A 26,702-nucleotide genomic window follows, 5' to 3' on the forward strand; every position below is an offset into this window, starting at 1 on the left:
AGCAGCAGTGAAGTCAGAAGACAATATAATATTGCAATTTTTCCTAAGTGATGACAAAAAGTAAATACAGTAAAATCCCCATACAGTAATGCATTTCTTCATAAAGTAAATACATATATAATTCAAATGAAGATAGGCTCTTCTCTGGTTCCAATTCCTACCATGTATAGATCAAACATTAAAGAGGGAAACAAGTGGAAAAAAGATGATTCCCAATTTCCCCAACTAAGAGATTTTTACTTACAATCACTGTTACGCTCTTGGAAATCTCAGCCCACCATGGGATCCAGAATTACCCCATCAATACTTAAGCTGAAGTATACACCTGGCCACTAGATTGTGCCTAAGTAATTCTGAGATCAACATTGATTTGCATCATACAGCCAGAACTTGGGAACTCCTAGCCAGCTAATTTCAATCAAATTATGTCAACCTTAAAATAACGTGACCCGGCATTTTATAAAAATGAATATCTGGGCTTATGTTTATTATATTATGTTTGAGTTGTACTGCATTATCTTAAAATTGTACACTAATATGAGCTATATCTCAGGAACAGAGATGAAATAAAGGTATTTTTAGCTATTAAAAATATGAGTTTACCACTGTTAAACCTTTGCTGAAGAAAATTTTAAAATACATGTCTCAAGAAGAAAATAACAAAAGTAGTTCTAACATACAGAAAGGAATATGATTGAAATAAAAAGCAAATATGTTGTGCTCACTTTGGTGGCACATAAACTGAAATAAAAAGTAAATATATAAACTTATATAAAAGCTGAATCTATAAAACAATAATAAAGTATCTAATTTATGATCTAATGAAAAAGAGAGAGCTAAAAGTGTGGACATCTGGACACTGGTTAGAGGTGAATAGAATTAAACCATTACAAGGTCTTATATTTTGGGGGAGAAAGATAAAATATTAATTAACTTTATATTGTGTTACATATATATTTTTAAAATTTCAAAGGTAGCTAAAGAATAGAAAATCTTTAAAAGCAGAGGAGGACATTCAAATTCAATACATCAATTCAAATAAAGGCAAGAAAGGAGGAAAAAACACAATAAGAGAAAAACAAAAAGGAATCATAAATGGAGGAAATAAAACTAATATATGGGTAATTATAATAAATAAAAATAAACTCTGGCTAAAAGGCATAGATTATCAAAAAGGATGTTTTAAAAAAGAATTAATGTAAAAGTAGGGAAAAATTATATAAGATATAAACATTAACAAAGAAAAATCATTTAGCTGTGTCCACATCAGTCAAAAATGGACTTTTTTTTTAAAAGATTTTATTTATTTATTTGTCAGAGAAAGAGAGGGAGAGCGAGCAAGCACAGGCAGACAGAGTGGCAGGCAGAGTGACAGGCAGAGGCAGAGGGAGAAGCAGGCTCCCTGCCCAGCAAGGAGCCTGATGTGGGTGGGACTCCATCCCAGGATGCTGGATCATGACCTGAGTCGAAGGCAGCTGCTTAACCAACTGAGCTACCCAGGCGTCCCCAAAAACGGACTTTAAAGCAAAGGCATTACTAGATATAGAATAATTTCATAATGGTAAAAGTATTCACTTCTCCAAAAAGATATAACTTTACATTTGAATATACCCAATAAAATAAATGCATAAAGCAAAAACGAAAGACTACTGGGAGAAAGGACATCTACAATGTCATTGTGAAATTTTAACACACCTCTTTCAGAAATTGATACTTGGGTTGTGTAAGACATATACAGGATCTGCAACCAACAATTTGGTAATTTTTTTTTTTAACAAACATACAAGGGATATTTATAAGAACTGGTCACATACTAAGCCATAAAGCAATAATCAACTACTTTCAATAATTAAATTAATTACAAATTACAAATTAAATAATTTGTATCACAAAGACCAGATGTTTCTGACACAATGCAACTAAAAATTAAACATATGAATGGAAAACAAGGATGTGCACATGTATGTGTGCACATATACAAATTTCTAAATTGTTCATGGGTAAAGAGAGAAGAACCCCTAATGGAAATTACAGAATATTTTTTAAAGATGTATTTATTTATTTTGGCGGGGGGAGAGCAGAAGAAGAGGGAGAGTGAATCAGATTCCACACTGAGCATGGAGCCCAATGTGGAGCTTGATCTCACAACCTGGAGATCATGACCTGAGCCAAAACCAAGAGTACGACACTTAACTGACTATGCCACCCAGGTGCCCCAGAAATTACAGAATATTTAGAACTGAATAGCAATGAAACTATTGCCATTCATCAAACTTTGTAGAACACAGGCAAAGTGATACTTAGAAAGGAGGAAATGGTGAAACCTAGTAAGGCAAGCAAACAACCTAGGAAGTGAGGGGGGAAAACACAAGAGAATAAACCTGATTAAAATATAAGAAAGTAGTTAACAAAATAAGGTTAGGAAAATAGAAACAAAGTTATTAACAAGGTATTCCAACAGATAGCTTCCAGTGTTTTGGCCCATATTTATACTCAACATTGAAAACCCCCCAAATGCTGACAGCTTCCAAATAAATTTTTATACACTAGTTCTCTCAATCATTGAAATACAACCAAAGATTAGCAAATATGTAAGGAAAGCCTATTAAAGCCTATAAGGAAGACAAATCAAATTGAACAAATGGGAGGGGAGCAGAGATTCCTCAGAAAGGGAAGAAAAAATTTAAAAGTTATCAATATCTTCAGAGATATGAGAAAAGACAAAGCTTTAATGAAGCAATCGCAGAGTGCTAGAATAAAAGGAGCATGTAGGAAACAAAATTCAGTGTATGTTAGCAGAAAAAAAAAATCAGGACGGGAGACTGCTAAACAAATTAAAGAAAATTTACCACAAAGTAAAAAGACAATAAATTAATCATAGTAGAAAAGACATAATTTTCTAGATTGAAAAGGCTATGATACAATGGGTGGAAGTAAGCCCTCTCTGAAAGTCCCTAAAACTTCCAGAGAGAAAAAACAGGCAATATAGATAGGATTAAGAATCACAATAGCTTCAGATATTTCTATACCAATATGGAAACCTAAACAGACACTTAAGCAATGATTTTTTTTTTTTTTTTGAGATTTTTTTTGTTTACATGCCAGAGAGAGATCACAAATAGACGGAGAAGCAGGCTCCCTACTGAGAGGAGAGCCCGATGTGGGGTTCGATCCCAGGATCCTGAGATCATGACCTGAACCAAAGCAGAGGCTTAACCCACTGAGCCACCCAGGTGCCCCAAGCAATGACTTTCTGAAGGAAAATGTTTTCTATATTAGATTCTTATACTAACCAATTACCAATTTGGGTGGGAAAGCAGAGATATTTTCAGACATACAACCTTCTTACACTGTTGGTGGGAATGCAAGGTGATACAGCCACTTTGGACAACTGTATGGAAGTTCCTAAAAAAGTTAAAAATAGAGTTACCTTATGACTCAGCCATTGCACTACTGGATATTTACCCCAAAAATACAGATATAGTGTAAAGAAGGGGCACATGCACCCTAATGTTCATAGCAGCAAGTCCACAATAGCCAAACTGTGGAAGGAGCCAAGATGCCCTTCAATAGACAAATGGATAAGATGTAGCCCATATATACGATGGAATATTACTCAGCATACCCCCCATTTGCATCAATATGGATGGAACTGGAGGGAATTACACTAAGTGAAATAAGTCAAACAGAGAAAGACAATTATCATACAGTTTCCCTTATATGTGGAACATAAGGAATAGCATGGAGGACGTTAGGAATAAGATGGGAAAAATGAAGGGATGATGTCAGAGGGGGAGTGGAACCATGACAGACTATGGAATCCAGGAAACAAACTGAGGGTTTCACAGGGAAGAGAGGTAGGGGGATGGGTTAACCTGGTGATGGTTATTAAGGAGGGCATGTCCTACAATGAGCACTGGGTGTTATATGCAAACAATGAATCATGGAACACTACATCAAATACTAATGAAGTACTGTATGGTGACTAACATAATATAATAAAAAAAACAATAAGAATTTTTAAAACGCTAGAAGAAAAAAAAAACAATTATCACTAATTTTATACCAATGTGTGTTAAAATATAGATAAAACTCAAAAACTCCTATATAACTTATCAAAACCATCTCAAAAAAATAGAGAACAATTACAGTAAAAGGCATTGGGCCAGTCACTTGTTAAATGTTCCACCAAGTAAACACTCATCTCAAATGGTCTCATAGGTAAATTCTGCCAAATATTCCCACAACAACAAATTATTTTTTTAAAAAATTAAGGCAAGGATTTTTATCTGTTCTGTTTTGTGTTATATATCAAATCTCCAGTGCAATTTCTGGCATAGAACAGACTCTTCGTTAATTTTATGAGTCTAGAATAGACTCTTAGTTCTTTGGTATGAATTTAATTCTGCAAACAGACAGGAACAGTATGTGTATACAATATCTTCCTAAACCTAGTAAATGGCATTTTACCAAAAACCTAGAAGAAACATCACCTCAATAGAGATTTGTTAGAATTATTTTCTGTATGATCAGTAACAGGATAAAGTTTCATAATAAAAGAACAACTACTCAGCACAGGAGAGCCTAACCCATATAATAGTATTAAAGAAAATAAAAGCTAAAGATTAGAATAAGAGAAACAGATGATATGATTATCTACCTGGAAAATCCAAAGAGTTTTACAGACAAATTACTAGAATTATTAAGAAAATATGGCAGTGGCTAGACTAAAATTCATATACAAACATTGTAATTTTATAGTAGCAATAAATAAAATGTTTTTAAATATTTAAAGTACCATAAAAATATATAAAGTATCTGGACCTAAATATATCAAAATATGGGCAATGTTTTTATGGAGAAAGCATAAACCAAAAATGAAAGACATAAAGAGAACTACATAAGTGGAAATTTATACCATATTCATAGTTAAGGATATTCTCTACCATGAAAATATCAGTTGTCCTACATATATATAGATTCATGCAATCTCAGCTAAAACATCAGCAGTCTTATAAGGAATGTAGTAAGTGACTCCAAAATTCACATGGAAATGTAAAATAGAATATGGAAGAGAAGAGATTCCAGAGAGCCAGAAAAAATAAAAGTTAAGGAAGACATGAGCTCTACTAGCAACCAACTTGATCATCTACAGAACATTCCAACTCACAACAAAAAACCAGGGCAAGGGAAACAAAGCAAAAATAAACTATTGGAACTTCATCAAAATAAAAAGCTTCTGCACAGTGAAGGAAATAAACAACAAAACTAAAAGGCAACCCATGGAATGGTAGAAGGTATTTTCAATGGGCATCTCTGATAAAGGAATAGTATCCAAAATATATAAGGAACTTATACAACTCAACATCCAAAACCAAATAATCCAATTAAAAATGGGCAGAAGACATGAACAGTCATTTTTCCAAAGAAGATATCCAGATAGCCAAAAGACATAATGTAAAGACAGTCAACATCACTGATCATCAGAGAAATACAAATCAAAACTACAATTAGATATTATTCTGTCAGTTGTCTTTTGGTTTTGTTAACTGTTTCCTTTTCGACGACGTGGATGGAACTAGAGTGTATCATGCTTAGTGAAATAAGTCAATCAGAGAAAGACAACTATCATATGATCTCCCTGATATGAGGACATGGAGAAGCAACATGGGGGGTTAGAGGGATAGGAGAAGACTAAATGAAACAAGATGGGATTGGGAGGGAGACAAACCATAAATGACTCTTAATCTCACAAAACAAACTGGGGGTTGCTGGGGGAAGGTGGGATTGGGAGAGGGGGAGGGTGCTATGGACATTGGGGAGGGGAGGCGAACCATAAGAGACTATGGACTCTGAAAAACAACCTGAGGGTTTTGAAGGGTCAGGGGTGGGAAGTTGGGGGAACAGGTGGTGGGTAATAGGGAGGGCACGTTTTGCATGGAGCACTGGGTGTTGTGCAAAAACAATGAATACTGTTACGCTGAAAAAAATAAATAAAATGGAAAAAAAAAAGATATTATTTCACTCCCGTCAGAATGGCTAATATCAAAAACCATTAGAAACAACAGGTGTTGGCAAGATTATGGAGAAAGAGGAACATTTAGCAACTGTTGGTGGGAATGCAAACTGGTACAGCCAGTCTGGAAAACAGTATGGAGATTCCTCAAATACTTAAAAATAGAACTACCTTACAATCCAGCAATTGCACTACTGGGTATTTATCCAAAGAATATGAAAACACTAATTCACAGGGAATATATGCACCCTGATGTTTATAGCAGCATTATCTACAACAGCCAAATTATGGAAACAGCCCAAGTGTCCATTAACTGATGAATGGATAAGGAAGATGTGGTATGTATATACAATGGAATGTTACTCAGTCATAAAAAAAAGAATAAAATCTTGCCATTTGCAACAAAGCGGATGGAGCTAGAGTATTATGCTAAACAAAATAAGTCAGTCAGAGAAAGCAGATACCATATGATCTCACTCGTGGAATTTAAGAAACAAAACAAATGATCATGGGGAAAAAGAGAGAGAGGCAAACCAAGAAACAGACTCTTAACTATAGAGAACAAACTGATGGCTACCAGAGAGCAGGTATGAGGGTGTGAAATGGGGTTGGGTGAAATAGGTGATGGGAATTAAGGAGTGCACTTGCTGTGATAAGCAACAGGAATTGTATGGATGTGTTTAATCATTTGTATTATAAATTACAAATAAATGTAAATTTATTTAAAAATGTCCCAACTGTAGTTGTAAGAAACTCACTTTAAACAAAACACAGGGGCAGCTGGGTGGCTCAGTTGGTTAACTGTCTGTCTTCAGCTCAGGTCGTAATCTCAGAGTCCTGGGATCTAGCCCCTGCACCATGCTCCCTGCTCAGTGGGGAGTCTGCTTCTCCCTCTCCCATTCTCTGCCCCCACCGCTCATGTTCTCTCTCTCTCAAATACATAAATAAAATCTTTAGAAGAAAATACACAACAACACAGGTAGATCAAAAGCAAGAGAATAGAAAAAGATGGAGCATGCTAATGTTAATCAAAAAGTAAACTAAGACTCTTAATCTCCCAAAACAAACTGAGGGTTTCGGGGGGGGGGGGGGGGAGCGGACAGTGAAGGTGGTTGGGTTATGGACATTGGGGAGGGTAGATGCTATGGTGAGTGCTGTGAAATGTGTAAGCCTGATGATTCACAGACCTGTACCCCTGGGGCAAATAATACATTATATGTTAATAAAAATAATTTAAAAAAGAAAAGAAAAGAAAAAAAGTAAACTGGATGAATTGGTTAGAAGTAAAATAATGAAAAAAGATATGCATCAGTCAGATTAAAATATCAAAAGTAGCTTTATTAGTATCAGAAAACGGGACTTCAGAACAATGACTAATATCATGAATCAGGAGGGACTTTTTTAATGACAAGAACTCAAGAAGAGAGAACAATCCTAAATGTGCATGCACCTAATATTAGAGCTTCAAAATTTATGAAGTAATAACTGACAGAACTGAAAGGAGAAACAGACAAACCCACTATTGGAATTAAACGTTTAACACTCTACAGTTGTTTTAAGTAGTTTCTAAATATAAATTTTAAAAACTAAGAAATGAATAGAAATCTTTTATCAAAATACTTCAAGAGAAGCTGATAGCTATGGAAGACAAAGGAGATCAACCATGCACATGATTCATCATTTGTAACAAACAGGATACACCAAATAGTCCAGAATAAATACTTTTAAAAATCTTGCATTAATGAGAAAAATTCTTGAACCTGCAGATTGACCTTATATAAGGAGAAAAACATTGCGTTTTTTACAAGGATATTAGAGACCCACATTATCCTGAATGGCTTCACAGCAAGTCAGTGCCAGAAGATAATGGAGCATGACTCATGGCTTTTTTCACTTTTTTTACTTTTTACAGCAAAGCTTGAATTAAAAATTATGAAGTATATATCTTATTTATAGCTTTATGGGGAAATAGAATGAAGGACAGAAGAATGTGCACTGCACTGGGTAAAAGAAATTCTGGGGTCCATCTTCCAGATCTCTCTTATACTGTCTGTATCCTTGAGTAAATTATTTCACCTGTCCTAACTCAAGGTGAAAACTATGTAAATATCACAACCTCAAAGTTGGGGTGATGGCCTGGCTGCCAACACCGGTCCTAAGAAGCAGGTCAGTGGTTCCATACTATGTCCAAAAGGAGGAGTGAGATCAAGCATGATCCAGGAGAATACTTACATTAGGAAGATCCAATCTGATGGGCAAAGACAAGTGCTCAGGGTGACATGGGCCAATATGGGCTGTGACTGAATGGCAATGTGAAGTAGTTAAGAGCACAGGCTTTACGGTCAAACTTTTGTGTATTTGAGTCTGAAGTCAGCCACCCTACCAGCTATGTGATCCTGGGTAAAGCACATAGCTTCACTTCCATCATCTGTAATATAAAAAATAATAATTCTGCTCTCAGAGAATTAAGTTTCATATTGTTTGCAAAACACCCGTAATTGTGTCTGGAGCAGCGCTAGCACTTAATAAACTGCAGCTATCATTATTCAACAAATTCTAGGCCTTCCCAGATGTGCACCAAAGACTGTTGCTAAGTGTCCTGCCCTAGTTTGTACTGGCTTAAAAAAGGGCAGGGTTAAGCATGTTCATTCCTTATGCCCCTGTAAGGAGCTAGGTAAGGCAGGAGCACACACATTGCCTCTTAACTTCAATTTTGTCATCCTGCAATAAAAGGATTTGATCAGACAATCTCTAAGGGCCTCATAGCTCTAAAACTCTTTGATCTGTGAACCAAATCTAATGTGTATTCTATGTTTAGAATTGATATATTGTTAGATCAGCTGGGAATTGCCAAAATCATATCATCTATTGATTTATATAAAGGGTTATGCTAAATGACCTTGGATAAAGAATATAATCTAAAATGGTATTTGTAACATCAAATGGAGTGTAAAGATTTAACGGCTTACCCTTTGGACTAAGGACCTCTTAGACTCATATATTCCTACAGTTTAAAGTGTTCTCGGAAGCTAACTTGTCAAACCTCCCAACCATTGGAGGAACCACCTCTATAGCGTCCTTAACAGTGTTCACAACCTGGCTTGAATATATCTCATGACAGGGACCTTACTACCTCATGAGATGCCTTTTTCATTTCTGGAATTCTATTAAACAACTTTTTATGTTTTTTTTAAAGATTTTATTTATTTGAGAGAGAATGAGTGAGAGAGAGAGAGAGGATGAGAGAAGAGAAGGTCAGAGGGAGAAGCAGACTCCCCAAGGGGCTGGGAGCCCGATGTGGGACTCGATCCTGGAGTCCGGGATCATGACCTGAGCTGAAGGCAGTCACTCAACCAACTGAGCCACCCAGGTGCTCCTATGTTTATTTTTGAGACCAATGTTTTTTAATCCCAAAACCTTTCTTTCTTAAACAAAGTGACCCTTCTTATTTGAAATAACTATCCCCAGCAATTGCACTACTGGGTATTTACCCTAAAGATACAAACATAGTGATCCGAAGGGGCACGTGTACCCGAATGTTTATAGCAGCAATGTCTACAATAGCCAAACTATGGAAAGAACCTAGATGTCCATCAACAGATGAATGGATAAAGAAGATGTGGTATATATACACAATGGAATACTATGCAGCCATCAAAAGAAATGAAATCTTGCCATTTGCGATGACGTGGATGGAACTAGAGCGTATCATGCTTAGTGAAATAAGTCAATCGGAGAAAGACAACTATCATATGATCTCCCTGATATGAGGACATGGAGAAGCAACATGGGGGGGTAGGGGGATAGGAGAAAAATAAATGAAACAAGATGGGACTGGGAGGGAGACAAACCATAAATGACTCTTAATCTCACAAAACAAACTGGGGGTTGCTGGGGGGAGGTGGGATTGGGAGAGGGGGAGGGGGCTATGGACATTGGGGAGGGTAAGTGCTATCGTGAGTGCTGTGAAGTGTGTAAACCTGGCGATTCACAGACCTGTACCCCTGGGGATAAAAATACATTATATGTTTATTAAAAAAAAAAAAATTTGGAAGGGGAGGCGAACCATAAGAGACTATGGACTCTGAAAAACAACCTGAGGGTTTTGAAGGGTCAGGGGTGGGAGGTTGGGGGAACAGGTGGTGGGTAATGGGGAGGGCACGTTTTGCATGGAGCACTGGGTGTTGTGCAAAAAGAATGAATACTGTTACGCTGAAAAAATAAATAAAATGGGGGGGGGAACTATCAACCTTCTTAACTTTTTTTCCAGGCTAGACATTCTTAATCACTTCATTCACTCTATGTATGTTTCCAGACCCCACAGCATTCTGATTGCCTTCCTCAGGACCACTTTGTAGGTCGGTAACATGTAGCCCCTGAATTAAGTACAGTATACCAAACATGGTGCAAGAAGGAAAAGCCATCCCCAGAGGTGGGACACAATGCCATTTTTAAGGTCACCAAAGACCTGACATTTCTCCAAAGAAGATACACAAAAGGCTGAGAAGTATATAAAAAAAAAAAAACACTTTTTGTCACTAATCATGAAGGAAAGTCAAATCAAAACCACAACAAGATATTACTTCATACCTGTCAGGATGGTTATTATATTTTAAAAAAAAAAGATAGCAAGCATTAGCGAGGATGTCGAGAAAGTGGAATATTTATGCACTGTTAGTTGGAACACAAATCATGCAGCAGCTTTTTTGGTAAACAATATGGAAGGTCCTCAAAAGATTAAAAATAGAACTACCATATGATCCAGCAATCCTACTTCTGGGTATTTATCTAAAAGAATTGAAATCAGGATCTCAAAGAGATAATAGTGCTCCTATGTTCATCTCAGTATTATTTGTAACCACCAAGACATGGAAAAAATTAAAATGTCCACTGACAAGCAAACGGATAAAGAAAATTAGGTGTATACATACAATATACACAGAAGGAAATTCTGCCATATATTACAACACAGATGAAGCTTCAGGACATTATGCTGAGTAAAATAAGCCCATCACAGAAAGACAAGTACTACATAATTCCACTTACATGAGGTAAAATAGTAAAATTTGTAAAATATTTGTAAAATTGTCAAATTCATAGAATCAAAGAGTGAACTGGTGATTTCCAGCAGGAGAGGGGCAGGGAGACACAGGCAGTATACTAATCAACGTGCGTAAAGAGTCAGTTAAGCAAGACGAATAAGCTCTGAAGATCTGCTATACACCATCGAACTATTGTCAACAATAATGCATCATATAGTTAAAAATTTAAGAGGTTAGATCTCACATTAAGCCTTCTTACCAAGATAATTTTTTTTAAATGGAGTCATATTAAAAAGAAAAATGGGTTTTATGTTCAAGAAGCCCCACTTCACTGTTAGCTCATATTATACTCATTACTTTGGCCATGGCATCCTCGTCAACAAAACAAGTGCTTAGGCTATAAGATCAAAGGCACTGTTCTAAAAAGTTGTGTGAACTCTTACTTCAAATGAGACCATATTTGTATCCCCAACTTGGAAACAGAACCAAGGGAAGTATGCTGGTTTTGCTGGCCCCACTAGGTTGCTGCACACTGAGTTACCCATCCACTGCTCTTGGAGGGGACCTCTAAGGAATTGCCCAGGAAGCTGGAAGTATCCATGAATATCCTGATCTCTCAGTTTCCTTCAAGCCTTAATATTCTAAAATTTTCACACACACACAGGCACGCACGTGCACACACACACACACACACACACACACACACACACAGAGCACAATTTTCACATCAACTCTTGCCATAGAGTATTGTGTAGTAGTCACCATCATCAGTTCAAATCCCACTTCTACCATTCTGTGGCTATATAGTATTGAGAAAATTTTGGTGCCTGGGAAGTATAATTGCCTTTACCTCGTAAGGATGCTGTTAGGATTAAATGATTTAACTCACACAGAGCTCTTAGAATAGTACCTGGTACTTAGATTCCTATCAGCTGCCAGCCCAAGCTTCCCCAGTCTTGACTCACATAATTAAATTTCTGAACCTAAACTTAGGACATTAAGCTTTCTGCATGTAAATTTTTTCTACTTGGTATAGACTCAGTCTTCAGGATTCCGGCTCAAGATAAGTTTGAATCTTGATTCTCTCATCTTTTCCCTTGGCTATCTCTCTCCAGACTCTGACACCTGCATTTTTGATAAGCAAACGTCCTGTGCCTTTTATCCAGGTCACCAGTCTCTTGCTAAAGATCAAATTTGACTTTATTGAATAGCTCTGACCATAATTTGTTATACTAATACTAATTTGTTAGTATTTTCTTAAAGATTTTATTTACTTAGAGAGCTGGGGAAAGACCAAAGGGAAAGAATCTCAAGTAGACTTTTTGCTGAGTGCAGAGCCTGATGTGGGGCTCGACCTCATGACCCTGAGATCATGACCTGAGCTGAAACCAAGAGTCAGACACTTAACCAACTGAGCCACCGGGTGCCCCAACACAACAGTGTTTAGCTACCATGTATGTGGATATCATAAAGATAATGTTTGGTTAAAACAGTAAATTCCTATTTGACTTCCAGAGGTCAGACATTCTGAAAACAACGTATAAGTGAGCATATCACTTATCACAATGAATTAGAAGTACATAAGATTTTAGACACTAGTCTTACCTAAACTTCGAAGTAGCCCAATTATTTTTTTAATTACTTAGAAACCAAAGGAAATTTGAGAACCCAACAACTGATAAGTCACAAAGTATTAAGACAATTTCTAAGAGAAACAATGAGTTTTTCCTTCTTTACCAGCCTCCAAAACTCCATTCAATCCAGAAAACTTTCTTTTTTTAATTTACTTTAACTCTTTTCCAGTGTTCCAAAATTCATTGTTTATGCACCATACCCAGTGCTCCATGCAATACGTGCCCAGAAGACTTTCTTAGCACTGACAGACTACATCTCAGCTCCCTAACATGGCTTATGGCATTTTCCACAACTTTGACCCACCTGCCTCTCTCACCAATATTCAAGTCACAAAATATTTGTTCTCCTTTTTATGAATATATCATATACTTCAATACTTGTGTCATCTGATATACGATTCCTTCTGCCTATTAAATTTCCTTCCTTTTCTCTCTGTGGCAAAACTTCAATTATTCTTACAGACCCACTCCTGTGAAATTAACTCCAATTCTAAAATCACTCCTCCTTCCTCAGAGCTTCCCATTGGACTTTGTGATTCTTCGTCTTGCACTCACAATGCTATATTGTGATCAATTGTTTCCAAGTGTGTCTCATTGGCAACAGCTAGCTAGGGGACATTGTATGATTACCACAACTAATGACCCCAGTTTTAAGCATATTGGAGAACTTAGTCTTTAAGCCAATAGTATAGGACTTATCATGAATTTCATTATTTCTATGGGAAAATATGAACAGTGTTCCCAAGAGCAGAATTTCAAATTACCCTTGACAACACAATCTTATCACCAATCTGTTCTTTTTAATTTTTTAAAATTATTTTTATTAATACATAATATATTATTTGTCCCAGGGGTGCAGGGCTGTGAGTCATCAGGCTTACACATTTCACAGCACTCACCATAGCACATAAACTCCCCAATATCCATAAACCAGCCACCCTATCCCTACCCCTCCCACCTCCCGCAACCCTCAGTTTGTTTGTGAGATTAAGAGTCTCTTATGGTTTGTCTCCCTTCTGATCCCAACTGTTCCTTCATTCAACAAATGTTTCTCTAGCCACTACTATATATTGAACGTTATTTGAACCAGAAGACATACTACAGTAAGCAAAGCAGTCAAGTTTTTTACCCTCATAGAGCTTATACTACAATAGTGAAGATAAAATTAAAAGATGAAATAGGGGGTGCCTGGGTGGCTCAATTGGTTAAGCATCTGCCTTCAGCTCAGGTCATGATCCTGGAGTCCTGGGATTGAGCCCCATGTCAGGCTCCCTGCTCAGGAGGGAGTCTGCTTCTTTCTCTCCCTCTCTCTCTGTGTGCTCTCTCTCTCTAATAAATAAATAAAATCTTTTAAAAAAATGAAATAATTTCAAAAATATGGTGTGTTTCCTCCATTTCCACCCATGTTGATGCAAAAGTTGGGTATTCATACTTTCTGATGGGTGAGTAATATTCCATTGTGTATATGGACCATATCTTCTTTATCTATTCGTCTGCTGAAGGGCAACTCAGCTCTTTCCACCATTTGGCTATCGTGGACATTGCTGCTATGAATATTGGGGTGCATATGGCCCTTCTTTTCACTGTATCTTGGGGGGATAGAGGGACGGATCCCAATGATGGGTATTAAGGAGGGCACCTATTGCACAGAGCACTAGCTGCTATATGTAAACAATGAATCATGGAACACTGCATCAAAAACTAATGATGTGGGCGCCTGGGTGGCTCAGTGGGTTAAGCCGCTGCCTTCGGCTCGGGTCATGATCTCGGGGTCCTGGGATCGAGTCCCGCATGGGGCTCTCTGCTCAGCAGGGAGCCTGCTTCCCTCTCTCTCTCTCTCTCTGCCTGCCTCTCTATCTACTTGTGATCTGTCTCGGTCAAATAAATGTTTAAAAAAAAAAAAACTAATGATGTATGGTGACTAACATAACATAATTTAAAAATATGGTGTGCTTGAAGTGGTAATGGTAAGAGGGAAATAAATCATGGAATAGAAAATAGGAGGGAGGGGGAGTCAAGATGGCGGGGAAGCAGGAGGAGGCACCTTTTCAACCTGTACCCTAAAGTGAGCTGATTACCTACCAAAGAACTCCGACCACCCATGAAATCAGCCTGAGATCAGAATTATACATGTCTGGATCTCTACAGGAGCAGAAGACGCCAGTGGCAGGTAAAGCAGACTGGGAGCATCGGACTGATATCGGAAGATAAACAAAAGGGGGAGGGAGCCACCAGAGGTGACCAATTGGAAAGTAATACCCCAACACGAGAGTGCTCTGCGTCTGGGGACCAGCATTAACTTGGGGTCTGGTTGAAAGCACCCAAAAAAACAAAGAGCAAAGGATCACGGGGGGTAATAGTGGGAACCTGGGCGGTTAGGGTCAGGGACCTAAGTCCCCGGACCCAGGACAGCCTCCCCTGGCGCTGAGCCAGAGAGAGTGCGGTGGAGAAATCAGGTCTCTGTCCCTGAGCTGCCAGTGCGCCTGAACACCAGCGCACCCGAGAACGAGTGGGGTCTGGCTCCCGTGAGGGGCTGGGAGCCCGGCCAGACGGCAATCCTGAAACGCGCGCGTCCCACACCCTCCCTTGAGATAGGTGCTCATAGGCGCTAGCCTGGAGCTCTGGCATCAGGAAAAACCAGACATTCCCAGCCTGGGACAGCGGGAAATCTCAGTGTGCGATCTCTGCTCAGAACCTCTCTGGCGGTCTGGAGCTGCGTAGACAGCCGCCGCTGCCCTGGTTTTGGGTACAACGAGGAGCTCCTGCATCCCCAGGGACAGTGACTCAGAACCGACTCAGCCAGCAGCTTTTCCAAAACATTCTGGGGCTTCTCTCTGAGAGGGAGGTCGGGGTGCAGTTTGCTCTCCTCTAAACCTCCAAAAACCATCAAAAGCTGTCAAGGCGAGAGAAAGCAGATGAAAGAACATAAAAAACCCCAGAGAACAAAAGCCTGAAAAAAACAGTTTCCTCAGAGCCCACCCCCTTGAGGGGAGCGGGAGGACATAACTCAGGGAACATCATTGTCTGAAAACCCATGTGGCAGGCCCCTCCCCCAGAAAACCAACCAGGAAGGAAGGAAAAAAAAAAAAAAAAAAGACTACAAGAGAACAACCACCACTACTTCATAAATACAACTTTTATTTTTAACTCTTTACCAATATTCTGGTTCTTTTTTTTTTATACATACAGATAATTTTTTAACCTATTTACCACCACACTGAGATGTCCAGTACATCAAATTCTTTAATAACCTTCTAACCTGAACTTTTTGATACATACACCCGTGTTTTCTTTTGCTTTTCTAATTTTTTCTTTTTTAATTTTAACTTAGTTTAGTCTAGTTTATTCTTTTTTAATTTTTATTTTCTACTATACATATAGAGTTAAACTTCAAGGTAATCCCCTTTCCCCAATCAATGCTACCCCTATAGGCAAACCAGTTTCTAATCCCCCTGTAACTTAGGAAAGTTGATTCCCTTAACAAAAACATCAAGATACCTTCAGGAAGAATCAAAATAAACTTCCTCACCCACACTGAGAATTTATAACCACTCTCCCAATTTTTCCTACTGCCAGTGTTTCTGTGAATTTGTGTTTGTCCTGATAATATATAAATCTTATACTTGGGGTTCTTTCTGATGAGGTTCTTCCCTTTTTTTTGCTTATATATATATTTTTTTTTATCTTGTCATATACATTTATCAGTCTTTTTGTTTGTCTGTTTTTGTTTGTATACTTCATAAATCTTACCTTGTGGCCCATTTGGGCTGAGCCTTCTCTTTTATCTTCCCTTTTTTTCCTATCTCTCTCTCTCTCTCTCTTTTTTTTTTTTTTCCTTTTTCTTTCCCCTTTTTTTTCTTTCTTCTTCTCTATTTCTTTTTCTTTTCTTTTTTCTCTCATTTGGGTGGGGAATCCTGATTGCACAGAAGCGTTCCAGGGTGCACATTGACTGCACCACAATCGATAAGTCCAGCTGCATCTGTTCAGTCATCTCTTTCCAAAATGACTAGGAGGAGGAATACCCAACAGAAGAAAAATACAGAGGATGGGCCTTCTGCAACAGAGCTAATGGCTATCGACATAGACAATATGTCAGAAAAGGAATTCAGACTAACAATTATCCAGGCAATAGCTAGGTTGGAGAAAGCCATGGATGACCAAACAGAATTGATTAGGGCGGAACTGAAAGCCACCAGGGATGATGTTCACAATGTTAGGGCAGAACTGAAAGCCACCAGGGATGATGTTCAAAATGCTCTCAATGAGTTCCAATCTAATCTAAATTCTCTAAAAGCTAGGGTAACTGAGACAGAAGATAGAATTAGTGATCTGGAGGACAAACAGATAGAGAGAAATGATCAGGAGGAAGCCTGGAACAAACAGCTCAGAAGCCACGAAAACAGAATCAGGGAAATAAACAATGCCATGAAATATTCCAACGTCAGAATTATTGGAATCCCTCAAGGGGAGGAAAAAGAAAGAAGTCTAGAAGATATAGTGGAAGAAGTTGTCTATGAAAATTTTCCCAGTCTCACGAATGGAAACAACGTTCATGTACTAGAGGCAGAGAGATTTCCTCCCAAGATTTTAGATTCTCAAAAGTCCTCACGACACCTTATAGTTAGAATGAGGAATTATGTTTCAAGAGAGACCCTCTTAAAAGCAGCTAGGACAAAAAAGCTCCTTATGTACAGAGGAAAGCCCATTAGAATAACGTCAGACCTTTCCACAGAGACCTGGCAAGCCAGGAAGGGCTGGCAAAATATATTCAGAGTACTAAATGAGAAGAACATGCAACCAAGAATACTCTATCCAGCAAGACTGACATTTAAAATGGATGGAGAGATAAAGAGTTTCCAAGACCAGCAAGGCTTAAAAGACTATGCAACCACCAAGCCGACACTGCAGGAAATATTAAGGGGGGTCCTATAAAAGAGAAAAAATCCCAAGAATATCATTGAACAGAAATATAGAAACAATCTACAGACAGAAAGACTTCAAAGGCAACACGATGTCAATAAAAACCTATCTCTCAATAATCACTCTCAATGTGAATGGCCTAAATGCGCCCATAAAACGACACAGGGTTGCGGATTGGATAAAACGGCAGGACCCATCCATATGTTGTCTACAAGAGACCCATTTTGAACCTAAGGATACACCCAGACTGAAAGTGAAGGGATGGAGAAGCATCTTTCATGCCAATGGGCCTCAAAAGAAGGCCGGAGTAGCGATTCTCATATCAGATAAATTAGATTTTAAACTAAAGACTGTAGTCAGAGATACAGAAGGACACTACATAATTCTTAAAGGGACTATCCGCCAAGATGATCTAACAATAGTGACTATCTATGCCCCCAATATGGGAGCACCCAATTACATAAGAAAACTATTAATCAAGATAAAGAGTCATATTGATATGAATACAATAATAGTAGGAGATCTTAATACGCCTCTCTTAGAAATAGACAGATCATTGAAGCAGAAAATTGATAAAGAAATAAGAGCACTGAATGAAACTTTGGACCAGATGGACCTCATCGACACATACAGAACATTCCACCCTAAAACAACAGAATACTCATTCTTCTCAAGTGCACATGGAACCTTCTCCAGAATAGACCACATACTGGGTCACAAAGCAGGACTCAACCGATACCAAAAGACTGACATTATTCCCTGCATATTCTCAGATCACAATGCTTTGAAACTGGAACTCAATCACAAGGAAAAGTTCAGAAGGAACTCAAACACCTGGAAGCTAAAGACCACCTTGCTTAAGAATGCTTGGATCAACCAGGAGATCAAAGATGAACTTAAACAATTCATGGAAACCAATGAGAATGAAGACACCTCGGTCCAAAACCTATGGGATACAGCAAAGGCGGTTCTAAGGGGGAAATGCATAGCCATCCAAGCCTCCCTCAAAAACATTGAAAAATCCAGAATACACCAGCTGTCTCTACACCTTAAAGAATGGAGAATCAACAACAAATCAAACCAACTCCACATGCAAGAAGGGAAATAATCAAGATTAGAGCAGAGATCAATGAGGTAGAAACGAGAGATACAGTAGAACGTATCAATGAAACTAGAAGCTGGTTTTTTGAAAGAATCAATAAGATCGATAAACCATTGGCCACACTAATCCAAAAGAAAAGAGAGAAATCCCAAATTAATAAAATTATGAATGAAAAGGGAGAGATCACAACTAACACCAATGACGTAGAAACAATCATCAGAAATTATTACCAACAGTTATATGCCAATAAGCTAAGCAACCTAGATGAAATGGATGCATTCCTGGAAAACTACAAACTCCCAAAATTGAACCAGGAAGAAATTGACAACCTGAATAGACCAATATCTAGTAACGAGATTGAAGCAGTGATCAAAAACCTCCCAAAAAACAAGAGCCCAGGACCTGACGGATTCCCTGGGGAATTCTACCAAACTTTCAAAGAAGAAATAACACCAATTCTCCTGAAGCTGTTCCAAAAAATTGAAGCAGAAGGAAAACTTCCAGACTCTTTTTATGAAGCCAGCATTACCCTGATCCCCAAACCAGGCAAAGACCCTACCAAAAAGGAGAATTTCAGACCAATATCACTAATGAATATGGATGCTAAGATTCTCAACAAGATCCTAGCAAACAGGATCCAGCAGCACATTAAAAAGATTATCCACCATGACCAGGTGGGATTCATCCCTGGGTTGCAAGGTTGGTTCAACATTCGCAAATCAATCAGTGTGATAGAACACATCAATAAGAGAAGAGAGAAGAACCACATGGTCCTCTCAATTGATGCAGAAAAAGCATTTGACAAAATCCAGCATCCGTTCCTGATGAAAACGCTTCAAAGTATAGGGATAGAGGGAACATTCCTGAACTTCATAAAATCTATCTATGAAAGACCCTCAGCAAATATCATCCTCAATGGGAAAAAGCTTGCAGCCTTCCCGTTGAGATCAGGAACACGACAAGGATGCCCACTCTCACCACTCTTGTTCAACATAGTATTAGAAGTTCTAGCAACGGCAATCAGACAACAAAAAGAAATAAAAGGTATCCAAATTGGCAAGGAAGAAGTCAAACTTTCTCTCTTTGCAGATGACATGGTTCTTTATATGGAAAACCCCAAAGACTCCACCCCCAAACTACTAGAACTCATACAGCAATTCAGTAACGTGGCAGGATACAAAGTCAATTTACAGAAATCAGTGGCTTTCTTATACACTAACAATGAAAATACAGAAAGGGAAATTAGAGAATCGATTCCATTTACTATAGCACCAAGAACCATAAGATACCTGGGAATAAACCTAACCAAAGAGGTAAAGGACCTGTACTCGAGGAACTACAGAACACTCATGAAAGAAATTGAAGAAGACGCAAAAAGATGGAAGACTGTTCCATGCTCTTGGATTGGAAGAATAAACATTGTTAAAATGTCTATACTGCCTAGAGCAATCTATACTTTTAATGCCATTCCGATCAAAATTCCACCAGTATTTTTCAAAGAGCTGGAGCAAATAATCCTAAAATTTGTATGGAATCAGAAGAGACCCCGAATTACTAAGGAAATGTTGAAAAACAAAAACAAAACTGGCGGCATCACTTTACCCGATTTCAAGCTTTACTACAAAGCTGTGATCACCAAGACAGCGTGGTACTGGCATAAAAAGAGACACATAGACCAGTGGAACAGAGTGGAGAGCTCAGATATGGACCCTCAACTCTATGGTGAAATAATCTTCGACAAAACGGGAAAAAATATTCAATGGAAAAAAGACAGTCTCTTCAATAAATGGTGCTGGGAAAACTGGACAGCAATATGTAGAAGAATGAAACTTGACCATTCTCTTACACCGTACACAAAGATAAACTCGAAATGGATAAAAGACCTCAACGTGAAACAGGAATCTATCAGAATCCTAGAGGAGAACATAGGCAGTAACCTCTTCGATGTCAGCCACAGCAACTTCTTTCAAGATATGTCTCCAAAGGCCAAGGAAACAAAAGCAAAAATGAACTTTTGGGACTTCATCAAGATCAAAAGCTTCTGCACAGCAAAGGAAACAGTCAACAAAACAAAAAGGCAACCCACAGAATGGGAGAAGATATTTGCAAATGACAGTACAGACAAAAGGTTGATATCCAGGATCTATAAAGAACTCAAACTCAACACACACAAAACAGATAATCATATCGAAAAATGGGCAGAAGATATGAACAGACACTTCTCCAACGAAGACATACAAATGGCTATCAGACACATGAAAAAATGTTCATCATCACTAGCCATCAGGGAGATTCAAATTAAAACCACATTGAGATACCACCTGACACCAGTTAGAATGGCCAAAATTAGCAAGACAGGAAACAACGTGTGTTGGAGAGGATGTGGAGAAAGGGGAACCCTCTTACACTGTTGGTGGGAATGCAAGTTAGTGCAGCCACTTTGGAGAACAGTGTGGAGACTCCTGAAGAAATTAAAAATAGAGCTTCCCTATGACCCTGCAATTGCACTGCTGGGTATTTACCCCAAAGATACAGATGTAGTGAAAAGAAGGGCCATCTGTACCCCAATGTTTATTGCAGCAATGACTACGGTCGCCAAACTGTGGAAAGAACCAAGATGCCCTTCAACGGATGAATGGATAAGGAAGATGTGGTCCATATACACGACGGAGTATTATGCCTCCAACAGAAAGGATGAATACCCAACTTTTGTAGCAACATGGATGGGACTGGAAGAGATTATGCTGAGCGAAATAAGTCAAGCAGAGAGAGTCAAGTATCATATGGTCTCACTTATTTGTGGAGCATAACAAATAACATGGAGGACATGGGGAGATGGAGAGGAGAGGGAGTTGAGGGAAACTGGAAGGGGAGATGAACCATGAGAGACTATGGACTCTGAAAAACAACCAGAGGGTTTTGAAGGGGTAGGGGGGGAGGGAGGTTGAGGGACCAGGTGGTGGGTAATAGCAAGGGCACGTACTGTATGGAGCACTGGGTGTGATGCCAAAACGATGAACACTGTTATGCTGTAAATAAACAAATAAACGAATAAAAAAAAAAGAAAAGAAAATAGGAGGGAAATAGTTGCAATTTTTTAATAAGTGACCAGGGACGCTCTCACAGAGATGACACAAGTGAAAACATGAGGGAAGTGAATAAGTGAGCCATGTGAATAGCTGAGAAAAGAGCATGTCTGGCAGAGGAAACAGCAAGGTCAAGGCCTATGAAGGGAAGACTGCCTGATGTGTTCAAGGATAGCAGTGGTGCAAAGTGGCTGAAGTGGGAAGACCCAGGTCACACAGAGCTCCATAGGTGAGCATGAGGACTTTGGGTTTCAGTCCGAGACATGGGAAGCCAATTACAGTAATAAGCAGAAGAGTGATATGACCTGATTTATATTTTCATGGGGTCACTTTGGATGATTTGATAAGAACAGTTTTAGGGGAGGCGTGGAGGACAAACATAGACTTGAGACATCAAGTAGGAAGTTATGTGATAACACAGGTGAGATGTGATGAGAGTTGTGAGAAGTGGTCAAATTTTAGAAGAATTTGTCAAGATTCTGTGACAGATTAATGAAGGTTGTGACAGGGAAGAGTTAAGGCTGAGTATCAGGATTTTTTTATCCTAGCAATTTAAAGGATGAAGTTCCATTAACTGAAATGGAGAAAAGAGTAAGAAAACCTGATTTGGAGAAAGATCCAGAGCTTAGTTTTGGAGATGTTAAATTTGCTGTCCCTATTAGACACCCAAGTATATATGTCAAGTAACAGTAGGATATATGGGTCTTATCAGAGAAGACAACTGGATTAAAAAATTTAGATCATATCAACACTGAGATGCTATTTTAACCCATAAATCTACACTAGATCACCTATAGAGTGACTATGGATAGAAAAAAAATGAAGAAATCCAGGGGTTGAGCACTGTGGCACTCCAATATTTAGGTGAGGAAATGGGGGCAGGGGGGACAGGGATAAAAGGAAAATGAAAAGACTGAGAAAGAGCATTATAAAGGTAGGAGAAAAACTAGGCAAGTGTAATTATCTTGGAAGCCAAGAAGAAAAAGAGTTTTACAGAGAAAAGAGTGAACAGCTGTGTGTCAAGTGCTGTTGAGATTTTAAGTGAGATGAAGACTGAAAATAACCATTGGATTCAGCAACATGGAAATCAAGGGTGACCTTGACATGTACAGTTTCAGGAGAACAGCAGTAGTGAAGGCCTGATTGAGGGTAGTTTCAGGTAAGAATGGAAGGAGAGAAATTCATTTTAAAAAATTTAAGATGCTCTGAAGTAGTGAGGAGATAGTAGTTAAAAGAATGAGAACAGAGGGTGAGAGGGGTCCTCCTTCTTTTATGATGGGAGAAACACTGGACTGTTAATGTGCAGTAGACAAGGATGTTTAACTAAAGAGAAGAAATTTGGTGATGGAGGAGAAAAGGAGAATCTCCAGAGTGATGTCCTTGAGCAGGCTTTAGGGAATACAGAAGCATATGCTACATGGGAGCAGTGATATGGACCAAATATGGACAATGGTCAGATACTGGGAAGGCCACATAAGCAAGTTACAAACCAAGGATGTAGAACGCAGGTAAGGATCGGGGCTGTAGGTTCAGTTTAGAGACCAGTTTGGGAAGATGCAGGGAAAGCACAAGTAAACAGGAGGATCAGAGTCAGAAGAGCGATCAGAGACTAGCCCAGGAGGTTGCTATGAAGTCAAGGCAAAGGAAACTAGAAACTGTGCGCTGTATGACTAATGATACTACATGGACAGCATTTTGTGCCAACACTCCTTTTGAGGGCCTGTACCCCCTTCCCATGGATTTTCTTCCTCTGGTTACTGAATCTGATGGCCAATATATTCATTCTAAGAGATTGCCTTTATTGTTATTTTAATGAAGAGTTATATTTGTATACAAAAAGTATTATTGAATGTGTAATGTACCAAGAGCTCTGAAAATCAATTGGCTATTCCAGAAAGTGCCATCAATGTTTCCAAAACCTACAGAAGCAATCACAGTGATAAATACCGGGGTGGCAGACCATGGTCACCAAACCATTTTCAATTTCCTGGGCACTCACCTTCCTATCTTTTTGCCTCCATGCATCTATTTGCAGTCAAATGAAACGGAAATGTCAGAGTTCCAAGAATGAAACAGTCTGAGTTCCTGAGTTGCTGGGTCCCTGGGGGATAGCAGCACTGATGGGGGTGGGGGTGGCAATCCAACCTGCATCAGATTCTGATAAAAAAAACAAGAAATAACTCTTGGTTGTGTTAAGTTAAATAACACTTTTTTCCCCACAGCACATGACCCTGTCTACAACACAGGCACACCATCTTAGTACGGAGGCAACCATTTGGCCTATAAATGCCAATGCTTTAAGTCATAGCAAGCATCACAGATGCTTAAATAACAAGTTCCCTTAGGATATAAAACATAATTTGATACACAACAATTTGGCTTTCACACAGCACATCTGGTTTTCAGGAATACATCTATGTAAATTGAGTTACCTCCATAATGATACTGTATTTGCATCTGAGGGACTGAAAAGACAAGACTGGCTGCAGGTTAAGTAAAAAGCACCTAGGTCTATCTTGATTTGCTCTCCAAGCTCCTGCGATAACATATGTAAACACCCTGTAGGTAATTAGATTCTAAATTCTTCTTTGCTGTAATGATCCAGGTGTCACTGGAATGATGGCTTTAAAAAAAAAAAAAAAGTCATTTTTCCTACATAAGGTTACAACATATAATTTTTTTTTTAATTAAACCCCTGCACAGTGAATAAGGCACCTGATTTAGACATGCAAATATTCCCCACCCCCCATCCCTGCCCCACTACCACCAGCACCTCAGCTAAGAGAGTCAATCTACTGATTCAGGCAATTGTGTTGCTTTATAAAACACTGTCCCTGAAGAATCCTTTATAGCCACTCAGAGCCGACATAGAGTCAATTATTAAGGTTTCTACCTGTATTGCTCAGCCTGCACTTTACACCTTAGTACTGTCCCTATTAATCTGCTCAGGAACCACTGTGCTATTTCTGGTGCTGGGGTAAGGACTGTTCAGGTATCCACTTGGGTTTTCTTTGGTTGTTTAACCTTGGAGGAGAACAGGAATGGTAGCAGCAGGCTGTTACTTGGGTTTAGACCATGCCACCTAGTCCAGATGTTGAAGAGAGGGTTGCAGGAATGTGTCCTGCATCATGAACCTCTTATTGAAAGTACTTTCTACTCCATTGACAAAATGACGGGATTTATTAACCAGAATTTATCTCTACTCATTCTTTTATCACCGACAGTAAGTTTCCATAACAGCTTCACTGTCCCAAATATTTGTTAAAAGCTTAAACAGTTTCAAATATGTGCTCCTTTATTTAATTTACAGCTGTTTCTGAAAATGCACCATTCAGTATTAGATGAAATAGCTTATATCTCCTGTCATATTTCACATTTTGTTTTATGCTTTGGTAGATTTCATGGTGATCTCTTTTTAACCAGTAAAATTTGTTTTAGGGAAGATGATACATCTTCTTTAAATAGTCAAGCTGCAGAAAGAGTCCTATATCATGAAGCCGTTTCACTGGCCTACATATCAACAGTAGGTCTTGCAGACCTTTAAAAAATATCTGGGCCTTTTCGCTCTCAGGGAGGCTGGTTGCATTCTCTCACAGCCTCATTTTATAAAAGCAACTGTGGCATAGTCCAAAGCATGCTGGACTGAACACATTGGGCTCTAAATCCTGACCACCACATTCAAACTCTAATTTTGGACAAATTAACTTCTCTGAGCCTCATCACCCTCACCTGTGAACTGGGGCTAATCATACTTGTTCACAGGGCAATTCTTTTTTTTAAATATTTTATTTATTTATTTGACAGAGATAGAGTTAACAAGTAGGCAGAAAAGGAGGCAGAGAGAGGGGGAGGCAGGCTCCCTGCTAAGCAGAGAGTCCAATGTGGGGCTCGATCCCAGGATCCTGAGATATTGACCTGAGCTGAAGGCAGAGGCTTAACCCACTGAGCCACTCAGATGCCCCTCACAGGGCAATTCTAAGGAGTCAATACAATACCCATGTAAAAGTACCTAGCATTAGCCTGGCCTAAAACAGTCAATCAAGACTCTTTATTAGAATCTTCAGGGCACACATCCTGCATCTAGCATGAGATACCATCAGTTAAGTTTACACCAAGTCTCCTAAACTGAAATGATATGGAGAACTCCAGGGCAATTTAAGGTGTTCTGGCCATTGGAGATTTACCTGATTGATACCCAACCTCCTATGCTTATCCTTCAGTAAAACAGGTCTTGCCATTCAACTTGCTACCGCTTTGAAATGTTTTTTTTTTTTTTTAAGATTTTATTTATTTATTTGATGGACAGAGATTGCAACTAGTCAGAGAGGCAGGCAGGGAGAGAGAGGAGGAAGCAGGCTCCCTGCTGAGCAGAGAGCCCGAAGTGGGGCTTGATCCCAGGACCCTGGGATCATGACCTGAGCTGAAGGCAGAGGCTTTAACCCACTGAGCCACCCTGGCGCCCCACCGCTTTGAAATGTTTTATTTTGCACTCTCTGCCAAGCAAGAGTCCTTTGTCTTCTCCATCTGAGTTCTGGCTCCCCATCTCTCCCTACCGCCTCTGCCTCACTCGATGCCAACAGAGAACGAGAAGTACCCAGCAAGACTTCGCTTTTAACTCAGAGATGTAGGTGTCTGGGGCTATGGTGGATGGTGCTAATCTACTTTCTCTTCCTGAGAGAATCTGCCTGGATGAATCCACGTCTGGAGTACAAAGACATCTCCTTCAAACATTCCCTCTAAGAACCTACTTGCTGCCAAGTTCAGGAACTGGAAGGATCTCAGGTTCAGGGCCAACAGTGATACTGAATTCTCTTCCTTTCAACCTACAGGCAAGTCCTTCTGGGGAGATAGTATTTTCAAATAGCAAACATGACCTTCTCTCCAATCTGTACCCAGCTAACA

Source organism: Meles meles, chromosome 17, assembly GCF_922984935.1.
Source record: "Meles meles chromosome 17, mMelMel3.1 paternal haplotype, whole genome shotgun sequence".
NCBI lineage: Eukaryota > Metazoa > Chordata > Mammalia > Carnivora > Mustelidae > Meles > Meles meles.